Source organism: Saccopteryx leptura, chromosome 3 (assembly GCF_036850995.1).
Source record: "Saccopteryx leptura isolate mSacLep1 chromosome 3, mSacLep1_pri_phased_curated, whole genome shotgun sequence".
Classification (NCBI taxonomy): Eukaryota; Metazoa; Chordata; class Mammalia; order Chiroptera; family Emballonuridae; genus Saccopteryx; species Saccopteryx leptura.
This window is the reverse complement of record NC_089505.1, coordinates 314,148,318-314,161,130: the sequence shown is the minus strand read 5'-3', so window position 1 is coordinate 314,161,130 and position 12,813 is coordinate 314,148,318. Positions and strand designations below refer to the sequence as shown.

At 45.3% G+C, this 12,813-nt stretch overlaps 1 protein-coding gene across 3 annotated transcripts in view; it reads left to right on the top strand.

Moving 5' to 3' along the window:
* Positions 1-1,226: 1,226 nt before the first annotated feature.
* The window catches only part of CHD7 (chromodomain helicase DNA binding protein 7), a 204,129-nt gene continuing 192,542 nt past the window's right edge, over positions 1,227-12,813 (top strand). For all 3 annotated transcript variants that reach the window (XM_066378998.1, XM_066378993.1, XM_066378992.1), the window contains exon 1: positions 1,227-1,575. The gene's annotated coding sequence lies outside the window, so the exon portion shown is untranslated. The remainder of the gene's footprint in view (positions 1,576-12,813) is intronic.

Sequence of the window (12,813 nt, the reverse complement as noted above, 5' to 3'; positions counted from 1 at the left end):
CTTTTATCCAAATAGAAATATTCTGATTCCTAAAGTCTTAGAGCACAACAGGTGGTGAATGAAGAGAAAGTATATTTTGCATAGTTTTGTAATTTTTCTGTTTATTCTGGAATCCAATAATACAAAGTCGCTTTACTCTGCATCTATTTTAAAACTTCCTTTGGTTGTGTAAGTTCCTTAATTGATTTAAAAATATTTGTCATCCTTAACCTAATAAAATAATCTTAAAGTGTACAGTCGTTGACAGCTCGATATTTTGCACATAGAAAGAAGGTGCTTGATAAAGGTAGGTAGATTTATCGCCTAAAAGGAAAATTAGTAAAAGAAAATTTTCTCCAGGTTTAATATTTATTTTGCATCCGGAAGAGAATCAGAATAAGAAGCTTGGTTATTTAAGACTAGGAGATCAAATAAAAGTGCCATTTTGCCAGAGAATGATTAAAACATTCTAGTCCTGACACGTTTAATAATGGGCACACAACCTATTTCTTTGTTTCATAACCATTGCGCTGTCTCTCCCTTTTTTGGCACGGCAACAAATTCAACAAAAGCTACTGCATCTAGTTAAACTTTTTGATTTAGTAGTGGATCCGCTGTTCTGTCAAAGAGGAGGCAGGAAAGGCAATGTGGAGAGGCGGAATAAATGTATTTGAAATAGAATGTGTCCATTCTAAATAATTTCATATGGGAAAATAATTTCAAGTTGAAGGATAATTACAGAAGAGACATCCAAACCCCTCGAGCCGCTGCCGTCCGCGTAGCCTTGGAAACCCCTTGCTGTGGCCGGAGGACCGCTGCTGGCTCCGAGCCGCCGCTTCCTGCCCCGGGGCGGCGCACCCTGACTCAGGGAAGGTGCCGCGCGGGGAAACGTGGCACCCTCTCCAGCCCGCGCCCGCGGCGCTGCCGAGCGGCAGCGGAGCGCTCGGAGGAGCCCTGCCAGCCAGGCTGCGCGGCGGCCGCGCACCGGCCGGGTGGAAAGAACCGCCCGCAGAGCCGGCGCCCGCCCGCGGACGGGAAGTGGCGCCCGGCCCGCCCTCCGCCGCCTGCGGCCCCGCAGCCCCGCGCCGCCCCCTTTCTCTCGGCCTCTCCCTCGGCCTCCGCCACCCCGGCCGAATTCTTGCATAAATTATGCCAGGCGCGCCTGACGTCAGGTGGCGGCGCGCGGGCGCGGGCGCGGGCGCGGCACGAAGGGAACCGGCACGGGCGCGCGCGGCGTGCCGGGTGCGCGCAAGCGCTGGCGTGCTGGGGCCGCGGTGGCGGCGGCGGCGGCGGCGGCGGCGGTAGCAGCGGTGGCGGCGGCGCGGGGGTTGAGCCGTGGTAGTGCGGACGCGCTCGTGCTCGGGAACTATCGGATTAAACTTGAATCGAGTGAAATTACACAAAGGAGTGCCGCTGAGGAGGAGGCCCGGGGACCCGGAGACCCTGAAACTCGCCAGAGCCCCGTTCGCTCCCGGCCAACTCCGCGCCCGTGGTTTCAGCCCCCTGGCCGCGGCCGCCCAGCCAACTCCGGAGCCCGCTCTGCGTTTTGTTTTCCCCTTGGCACAGGGCAGCGAAGGAGCCCGACCGATCGACCCGGTGAGCGCGAGAGTTCGCCGGGCGCCTGCGGGAGGGGCGGCGGCGGCAGGAAATCGCTCCGGGCCGGGGCCGCGCGAGGAGTTGGGAGCGAGGAGTTGGGCGTGTGCGGGGCGAGGGGCGAGGGCGGGCGGGGGCCGGGGCCGGCGCAGGAGCGCAACGCCGCCTGTGCTCTGTCGCTAGTGTCGCCGTCCGCTGGGCCCGAACCCGCATCCCGAGCGCCGCCCGGCGCCCCAACTTTTGCCTGCGTACGCGGGGCCGGCGGTGGCGGGGGCGCGCGGTCCGGCCGAGGGTCACTTCCTCGCATGTAAATGGCTTTTTGTTGTGCTGCCGGCGTGGGGGGGGGGGGGACGGGGGACAGGAGGGAGCGTGTCTGTGCGCGGGGGAGCGCGAGCGCGTTTCCTCCCGCCGGCGCCGAGCACGAGTTGCCGGCTCTATTCGAAAGAAAAAGGAAGGAGGAAAAGTTGGGTTCCAACTCAAGTGCGAGTGGGCGATGGGCGCGCGGGCGCGGGGCGGTTGAGCTGCGGCGGCGGCTCGGGGACGGCGGCGACCCCCGCCTCCCGCCCCCGCCCCCCGCTCCCCGCTCCCCGCTCCGGACCGACCACGCCGCGCTCGCCGGGAGCGGCGGCCGCACCGGCGCGAACAAAGTGCGTCCCTCCTGGCGCGGCGGCGCCGGCCCGCGCGGGGACGGCCACCGGGCGAGGTGGGTCGGCGGCGGGGAAAGTGCGCTGGGTGCCGCGTGGGGCGGGGGCGGTGTGAACACGCGGCGCTGGGGGCGTCCTGAGCCCAGCCTGTGCCGGCCGCGGCCCCGGAGTTACGAACCCTGGGTCCGGGGCTCCCGGGGCTCCCCGGGCTTCCCGGCGGTTCCCAAGTACGAGAAGAGGAGAAGAAAGGGAGCGGGGCCGGGGCGATCGCGGAGAGGCGCGGCGAGGGGACCCCACCTTGCCGAGCTGGCCGGCGTCGGCGGCGGCTGCATAATAGCGACTCTAACCCCCCGAAGGCAACTCGCTCCCCCACCCTCGAGCCGGCCGAGGAGGGGGTCACCAGGTGGCCCCCGCGGTGGCCCGGGTGCGCTCTGCCCCCGCAGGGATCGCTGGTTCCGAGCGTGAACGGCGGAGGTGGCTGGAGGCCAATCGGTCAGCGGGGAGAGGAAGGAGGGCGGCGGGGGACGCGTTGTTTGTTTGGTTCGCACCGGGGACTGAGCTCACTGGGGGTGCGGGGGCGCGGGCACCCCGTGGGCTGTGGTGCCGGGCTCTGCGTCCGCTCAGGGCCAGCGCGGCCCGGGGGGCGGTGAGGAGGGCAGCGGACCCTGGGCGGGAAGGGGGGTCGGGGGGCTCCGGGGAAGGAGCCGCCGGCCCCGAGCAGCCATCATTACCGAGCCGCCTTTCTCCGAATGGCTCTGCCTCGAGGAGCCCAGCGCCGTGGGAGCGCACCCCAAACTCCCGGCCGGCCGCCCGCTTTGTGAGCGCCCCCATAGAGCGGGCGGCGCGGGGAGTGCTCCTGCTTGGGTCGGACGGTTTTCCCGGAGGTCACTTTTAGAGATTGTTCACGCCTTGATTTTAAACTAGTTTTTCCCCCCTCTTCTGAACAGACAATGGACAAAAGAAAAGTAGCAACCCACATGGAGAGTTTCCTTTTGAATTGCTAGAATTAGATACACTATCCAGCTCTCCACTTGCTAAGTATACTTTTTAGTTTCCCATTGTATATTATCTAACAATCGGTTTAAATAAGTTATCTTGAAATATGTACTTCTTTTGGGCTTGATTTTTGGGATGTATTAAACATTTTAATTTAATTTAAAGGATTGTGGGAAGGCCCTGATTTTGATTTTTAAAACATATTAATTTAAGCCGTCTTTGCAGTGGGTAAACGTTTCAAAAAGGTTGAGTGTATTTCCCCCCTATCCTCTCCTGATAAGGGGAGGGGGCGTACTCTCTATAGGTAATAATCAAATAGGAAAAAAAAACTTGTCTTTATTTCCTCACAGATCAATTCTGAGGATGACAAAAAATAAAAAATCTTAGTGATTATGACCTTAGCAGCATGGGAACTTGATTTATCCTAGTTATAATTCCATTTAGATTGTAGTAATGTGTAAGTACTGGGTCATTCTTATTTCAGAAATAACTTGAGCAGTGATTTTATGAAGTTGAATCCGTCTCCCAGCCCCCAGAGTACATCTGTCGCGGAGTGTTTTTGTCTTGGTGTTGCACAACAGTAGCCCTACAGTCTTTACCCTAAAATGGCAGCTTTCATTTGACTGGGGCCCATTCATTGACAATGATAATAAAGAGGCTGAAAGCTAGATGCTTGGGGCACGTGGTTTGCCTTTCTAGGTGATAATAAGTAGGAGACATTTTATGTCTTCCAGATTTGCTCAAGAAAAGTTTATTTTCCCTGAAAAAAAAAAATCTATGCTGTAGAAAAAGTTACTAAGTAAACAATTTGGAAATAGAAAGGGGCTTGCAGCAAGTTTTAGGAACTAAATTTTCTTATTTTGCCAAATAGTTGAAATACGGCATTTCCCCCTTTTTGGTTACCTGATAAAGGGACATAGTGGATCTTTGGGAGGCTTTAACAGGTGAATTGCCTCATTGTGGCACTCAAGAATTGTTTTCTAGCACTATGGACTTTTTATCATTTATGTCCTTTTGCTGTTTTTTGTTTTTTTTTCTCCCTCTGCAAGCCAATAAATTGAAGCAGGATAAAGTCTATTCTGGGTTTTTCAAGATTGAAATGAGTTTCTAGTTAAGAAGTAAGTAATAATAAAAGACTGATATGTGAATTCCAAACTCTAGTTATATTTGTTTAATCAGTTAACTTATTTTTAAATTAAGTTAAAAAATTACTTCCTTTTCTGTGTCTTAACGCGGAAGTCAGGATAGAGAAGTGATATAGGTTGTGTATATATAGGTAAGGGTGATGGTTAAAAACTCAAACATTACTTTCGTCTTTTGAGGAAAAAATAACTCTTTTTGCCCAAGGTGAAAATATAGAAGTCAAGTTTTAAATAACAGCTCTAGTAACTTAGCTTTAAAATAGTACGATAATAGATTCACCTGTACTTTTATCTAGTTTTTAATCAGTTTGGACTTGGACAATTCCAAAACTTTTTTCATGAGAGTGCTACTTTTGTTGAGTTAAAATGAATACATGAGGAGTACTTTCAAATACTGTATCAAAGAAGGGTTACAACTTTTCAAACAGATGCAGTCAATGTGATATTTATAGTATAGTTTTTAAGCAATTAGATGAAAGGGAAAATAACATTTTCCTCTAAAAAAGAATACTGTCTGAGTGCTCTTATTTTCATGCTATGTAACCCATAAGAGAGAACAGTCTACATGCTAAATTTAAAGTCATTATTTCAAACCTTGGCTTACAGCATTTCATTCTTCATGTTTAAGAAAGGTTCCTGCCATGCAGTCATATCCCTTTAATTACTTTTGTTTCAGCAATCATTGGCAAGCGTTGAGTGTGTAAACGACAAATGAAGAGGCAGTGCTTTCCCTCAGAGAGTTTACCATCTAATAGGAGAAAGTTCTATAGGTAACCAAATATATTTCACTTTTAAGATCAACTTTGGAGATAGTAGTTATCTTTTATTCTTTATTATCCATATATATTCTTTTGGGTTTGATAGCAGACACTGTGGTCATCTTATAAACATCTACAATAAATAAGGCATAGCAAGAATAAAAATGCTTAGTCAAGACTGAGCAAAGTGTGTGACTACAAAAGAATGTCCCTTAAAACTTTAGCTTTGTAATAAAGGATTTCACTTCCAGTGTTCAAATGCTTTCTAGATGTATATAGATAAGCACTAAAAGAGATATGGGTCACATAGCTACATTCACTTAAAAAGATGGAGAAGGGAGCATTTTGGGTGATGGTGAGATGATGTCAGGCACACATTGGCCCTGTGTGACTCTTTAATTGCCTTTTTCATTCACAGGGACACATTTGTGTATCTTTTTATGAGCTATTCATTTTGTGCCATTAGAAGTTTGGAATTTAGTTATTGTATCTTATTAGGTTTCTAAAGCCATTATACCTTTATTAGTTTGGGAAATAAAATTTCTTTTCTTGCTAGAAAACTTGATGATTTTGTTTTAGTTCTCAGAAAAACACATTCAAAGATGATAGATAAATAATGTTAAAATATAAAATAAATTGGGAGTAAACGATCACTTAATTTTTCTACAAAAATATGAAGATGTAATTATTTATTTTAATTACTCAGGTGAGGTTGCAATTATGGCAGAAGTCCATAGCTGATTATGGTGGTGGGTAAAAGCTGGGAAGGTAATTAAAAACACTACTACCGCTCTCTTATTATTTTACTTGTACTGACATATTACAAATCTTAAATGAAATTACACCTGTATGATAAAAATAACAAATAGGAATAGGAAATCATAATGATATTGTCAAATAGAAATTTATCTTACAAATCATTAATGAATCTTTGGATATTTAGAGCATGAGGACCTTAGAGAGCTAGTCTAACTTTCTCATTTTACAGAGTAAGGAGCTAAAGCCCAGAGAGATTAATTAAATGAGTTGCCTCTGGCTGGTCACCCAGTTATTGCAGAGCTGTCTCAGTCACAGCTGTCCTCCCGGTGCCTAGCTTGGTGCGGACAGGGCAGGTGCTGAGTTTGTCTTTGTAGGATGACTGAGCTGCCTCTGGAAGAATCTAGCTCTCTCCCTCTGATGTTCTGACTTCCAGTACCTTTTGAGTTGAGAATCCTATAGCATCTGCTAACATAGCTCTTAAAGGTATTCTTCAGCCAACAGTAATTTATTTGCTTCTATTGTGTAATGGTTTGGAGGGATTTTTTTGGGGGGGAGGGGGCTATGATTCTCCATCTATAAGAATGCAGAGATACTATTGCAGAATGTGATTACTGTTTTCATTTTAGAAGCATGTATGTATTCATTACCAAAACTAGATTCCTGTACCTTTTAACTGATGTTAGGTGACTGCGAACATGATCGTTTTCTCTAAAGTATTTTTGGAGGGTTCTGTTTTATTTTTACTTTGAAAGTTAAAGACTGTCTTTAAAAAAAAAAGTAGAATAGTAGTGAAGAAGCAGAACCTGGTAGTAAAAGGCTGATTGGTCCTTGGGTTTGTTTGCTTAGCCAATGTGGAATCAGAAAAGCTTTCTTTATTGGCTATTTTAGCTACACACTACTGCTGTAGCTGTCAGGCTTGGCTCTAGTGGCAAGTGACTCTGGATTACAGTCACTTTTCCTGCTCATCAATTCAAGTGTTTATTGAGTACCTGCTACCTGGAAGGTGCTGGGTGTGGTCTGAGTTAAGGATACAGTGGTGTCGTGAGAAGACATGGCCAGCCCACACATAAAATGGACAGAACTACTGCAGCATCATAGGTAGTGGATACTGGGAGGAGCGAATGAGGGATTCAGCCATGTGGGGTGTTTGTTACCTCTTAAGAAGTGGCTTTAGCATTGCCATCTAAATGATGGTAGAAGGGGGCAGTGCTGGCTAACCTGGAGGGGGAGGTCATTAGAGAGCAGCTAGACAAGACTGAAGGGGCAGATAGAAGCCAACTTGGAAAGGGCTTACAGGATATGGAATTTGGGATTATTTAAAAAGCAGCAGAGATGCCTGACCACGTGGTGGCACAGTGGATAGAGTGTAGGACTGGGACGCGGAGGACCCAGGTTTGAAACCCCGAGGTTGCCAGCTTGAGTGTGGGCTTATCTGGTTTGAGCAAAGCTCACCAGCTTGAGCCCAAGGTTGCTGGCTTGAGCAAGGGGTCACTCGGTCTGCTGTAGCCCCCTGGTCAAGGCACATATGAGAAAGTAGTCAATGAGCAGCTAAGGTGCCGCAATGAAGAGCTGATGCTTCTTGTCTCTCTCCCTTCCTGTCTGTCCCTATCTGCCTGTTTCTCTCTCTCTCTCTCTCTCTCTCTCTCTCTCTCTCTCACACACACACACACACACACACACACACACACACACGCAGCAGCAGAGGTCACCAGTGGATGTTAAGCAGTGCTGGACATGAGCAGATGTGAAGACTGAATTGGTGGGTGGAACAGAGGAAGGAGAATAGGTGGGGAACAGCATCCTGCCTGCTCTGTGGTCCATGAGATGGGGAAATAATGGTTTGTATTAGATTGGTGGCCATAGGGATGGAGAAGAATGGAAATATTTAGGAAGTTCAATGACTAGGACTTGAGGATAGGTTTGTTCTCAGGGAGAAGAAGGTGTCAGGGAATATAGGTTTCTAGTGTAGTCCCTGCTTGGCTGGCTTGGTTGGTGATGCTGTTTACTGAGGCAGGGAGCTTCCGATGAGATAGTTTATGAATTCTTGTAGCAAATGACTGATGTAGCCAGTAATGGACCATGGTACCATTATAGTAGCATTCCAAAACTTTCCAAAATAATTTGCTAGCTTCCCCCAAGATGTTGGTGCATGGTGAGCCAGCCTACCAAGGCTTGCTGGTAGGGATCAATGAAATGGGAGAGGGGAGGGAATCTTTGTTGCTTGTCTAACATGCTAACTTCATTTATTACTTGTATAATGTGTAGCACTTTGCTTGTTCCTTGCTTACTGTGTAGCACTTTGTATGAGTTCCCTCATCATAGACTGAGACTAGAATCTATGCTGAACAGACTTTTTGTTCTTCTGTATCTCCACTTTCTGCAATCTGCTTTTTGTTACCAGTTACATATTGGGACAAGGTCTTTTGGCTCCCAAAAGATAACTAGTGGGTCCCACTGTACTCTTAGTGGAGGGAGGGAGTTGAGTTTTAGGAACTGATTGCAGTCATGCATGGGTATGGTAGAAATGAATACAATACTTAAGTAATTGTGGAAGAAAATGCCGTCCTTGATCAGAATACTTACCCGATCTTTAGTGTATATGTAAACTACTTTTGTATGTAAGTTATCATAAAAGTCACTTTTTTCCAATTATTATGAAAGGGGGACTTTATAACATGGTTGATAGTAAATGTGAGATGCTAATGATAAATCCAGGACAGAAAAGCGTCTAAGTTACTTTCATACTTTATGAAATAAATTATGGAAACCTCGAGCACTTATTTGGAAACAATTTGTTGAGGAAAGGGTTTGCATTTTAGTTTTTGGCCAGTTTGCCTAGGCAGCACTATCATCCACTTATTTTTGTTGTGGTCAGACTTTGATCTCGGTATGCATCAAGCTATCCTTCCTGGGACTCATTGTCTTTGGCTAGGGGGTCTATTTCAAAGGTACTTTTATTAACTTTTTTCTCATTGGCTTTTCTGGTGGCCAGTATGACTTGGTCAAGTCCACCAGGGACCTTCCTGTCTTCTTTTTTTTTTTTTTTTTACACAGACAGAGAGTGAGTCAGAGACAGGGATACCTTGGGACAGACACAGACAGTAACGGAGAGAGATGAGAAGCATCAATCATCAGTTTTTCGTTGCGACACCTTAGTAGTTCATTGATTGCTTTCTGATATGTGCCTTGACCGTGGGCCTTCAGCAGATCGACTAACTCCTTGCTCGAGCCAGAGACCTCGGGTCCAAGCTGGTGAGCTTTTTGCTCAAACCAGATGAGCTCACACTCAAACTGGCAACCTCGGGGTCTTGAACCTGGGACCTCGGCATCCCAGTCCAACGCTCTATCCACTGCGCTACCACCTGGTCAGGCCCTTCCTGTCTTCTTTAGGGTAGGTAAGATGGTGTGGCTTTACAGGGTAATTTACGGACTTAAATTGGTTGTAGGGACATGCTTCATCAGCAAGTTTTACTTTCACCTTAGGTGGTTTTGAGGGCTGTTTGGATACGTCTAGAGGCAGTAACATTTCTATATGGTGGAAGAGAAGAAAAGCTCGGTGTGCTGTCTTAGCTTCAGATGGACTTGCACCAACTACTCTGTGGCAATTTACTTCTAATACTATTTCTTCAGCTTGCTAGTATAAAATTTTTCAAAATTCTTTAAAAATATATTCTCTTGTTTGGTTCCATCAGCAGTGTATTTTAATGGTTTAAGAAATCATTGCCTTCTCAAAGGCACGAATACTAAATGGAAAACGGTATTCAGGTTACTGTGATGTGGCTTTTAGTGGAAGAATAAAGAGGATGTTTATTTGGGGCTCTCTCTCCTCCACCCCTACCCTTCAGCAGTGGCCCAGAGGCAGCAGATTGGCTTTCCACCATGTGTCTCATCAACACGGGGGTGGGCAAAGAGCCACTGTCAACAAGCCTTTGTGTAGGAAAAGGCAGGGAATTAGACACGTATGTTAGTTTTGAGATGCTGCTTACTACTTTGATATCCTCCACTTAAAAGTCAGAGGTTTCCACACCCTGTTTTATTTGCATTATATCTGATGAAGGTATGTGGTACTATGGCCATTCATTTTCTCCCTACTTCTGTGGTAAGTTGGGGGACTACTTTAACTGATGAAGGTATCTGTTTTCTTTTTATCCTTCTGAAAGAAATGTAACATTTTAGAGTCTGTTTTACTGGCTTTTAAAACGAATGATCAAATGTACATATTTTAATATGGTTATCATTAACATGAGACTCAGGCAAGTAGGGAGAAGTGCCTTGCAGGACATGTCTTTCGTTTCCAAGGCCGTGCTTGTCATTGCAGTAAGTGAATAATCAGATCAATTTGAGCACAGGTGTATAGTACAAAATAGGCCTCAGTTGGTGATATATTTTAAAGTGTATGGGCCTCGAAATTACTTTATTTATAGATGGGACTAACAGTATATTGAAACTGTTAAGCCTAGATCCTCAAGGTGAACTTTAAAAAAATAACTATTCTAGTATTTTATATTCTTGTATACATGACCTTGTTTGTGCTTGAAATTTTGCTTTGGCCAGTTGTAGGTATATTGATTTTTGTCATCCAAGTCATGCAGACACATCTTGAATTTTAAAAATCTTGATTAGATTAAACTGTTTATTTTCTCTATTAGGTGTATTTTGGGGCAATTAGAATAGTTCAGAAGTAACACAGTAATGTTAAAAAAATAACAGTAATAACCCTAATGAATAACAGCTACTGGGCATTTCCAGTGAGATAGGTCTTAATGCTGAGTATTTTCATGGCTTGCTTTAGTTACTCAGCAGAGTAACTCTAGGAATAGGTAGAAATGTTATTTCTATTTTACAGATAAGGATATTTGGGCCGAGAGGTTAAATCGCCATGTCATGCAACTCCAGCAAGCAGTGGAGGAAGAATTTGAATCTGGATTGGTCATTCTTCAGACTCTGTGTGTGTAAGCACCATGCCACCGTGCTGTCTGGACCAGCTCCGAGACATGCATCTTTGCTGTCTTAATAGGCAAAGGCCCATTACAAATGCCAGCAACACCCTGTAATCCTATATCATACCCTGTTTCCATATCCTGTCAGCCCAGGTTATTTCTGTCCACACTTCCTCTATTTGCGCCCCCTGTATTTGTGTAGCCATATGTCTTGGGATGTTTGGCACCTAAGATGACCAAGTTCCATGCCTGTCACCCTTAATTTCCTTCCCCTGTGGAGATGAGAACAATTGTTCTTGTGAAGGTTTTATTCTGTGGTGGCTGAGACATCAGACAGATCAGCCAGTGAATTATAAAAATGGAGATAACAATATTGTCTACTACCCAGATTGATGTTGGAAGATTAAAGGAAGTACTAGGAGGTACTCTACCTAAAGTCATTAGTATAGCATTGGGCATATTTACTGAGTTGTTACTAGCTCACTCTTAACTATTGAACTTTTCAAACCCTGTATTTTGATTTTAATTTAAGGAGTCCCTCTAATTTTAGATCATGACTAGAAAAGAACGAGTGGCCTGCAGTGGTGACTTGGTACATAATTTTTAGTTTTTCTCAGGAGTAGACATCAAAATGAATATCTGTACGTGTCTTTGTTCTAGTGTGTAGCTAGATATTATCTAATCCTCTCAGTTACACAGAGGTGATTCAGATATCCCAGGTACTAAACATGACAACTTTGCGGAAGCAGCTCTTCTTTTATAGTTGTGAAGATGCTCATCTGCTAATTGCATATGACTGTCTTGGTAATGAACCAATCATTCCTTCTTTTCCCCAAACGTGCAGTTCTCCAGAAACGGGTGATGCTACCCAGACGATCAGTGCTGGGATGTATTTGATCAGTTCTGGAATGTTAGGCCTTTCCAATATAGATCAGAGTGGTACAGGTGTTCTTAAAGAACATTTGATTCAGCTCTTTCCCTCCAAATTTTGTTTATTGCTTAAGAAAGAAAATGTGATCTAAAATGAGAGTAGGTTTGGGGCTGGGTTATCAGATATGAGCCACAGCCAGAAAGTGAGAACACTCCTTCTTCTGGAAGGGTCAAGACTCTGGGCATCTTCCTTGGAATTCCACTGCTATCTAGATTGGCATGAAAATGGAAGTGTTGAAGTATAGACAACTTTCTTTCTTTCTTTTTTTTTTAAGTGAGAGGAGGGGATATAGAGAGACAGACTCCCGCATGCACTCCGACTGGGATCCACTCTACAACCCTATCTAGCGCCGATGCTTGAATCAATCGGGCCATCTTCAGCACCCGAGGTTGATACATTCCGACCAACTGAGCTATCCTCAGTGCCTGGGGCCAAGCTCAAACCAATTGAGCCACTGGCTACGGGAGGGGAAGAAAGAGAGAAGGGGGAGAAGGAGAGAAGAATATGGCTGCTTCTCTTGTGTGTCTTGGCCAGAAATTGAACCTGGGACATCCATATACCTGGCCAGCACTCAATCCACTGAGCCACTGGCCAGAGCTAGATTTTATTCTATTCTATTCTATTTTTATATACTTACAAGTGACTGTAAGGGAAAAATAAAATGGGGGCAAAGTATAAAGAGTTGATAAATATGGATATATGGGAGTTCTTATACTATTCTTCCAACTTTGCAAATTTGATAAGATGTATCAAAATCAAAATAACAGTGACTTTAGGACTTGATCTCAAGAGTTAACGCTGTAGACTGTGGATGTTTATGTGAGTTTGCATTTTGCTGAAACTATTTACATAACTGTTTTTGCTACCTACCAAACTAGGATTTTAAAATGCTGAGGTAAGAAGAATAACTGTCATGTGATAGGTGAGGAAATGGAGTTTTAGCGATTGTTCACTAAATTTACTCAAGTACACAGCTATTAATGGTAGAGTTGGGATTCAAATCAGGTTAGGCTGTAGCATGAACCTCTCTGCAGAAATTGCTTTGGACGGCCTCAGCAAAGTGTCTTAGAT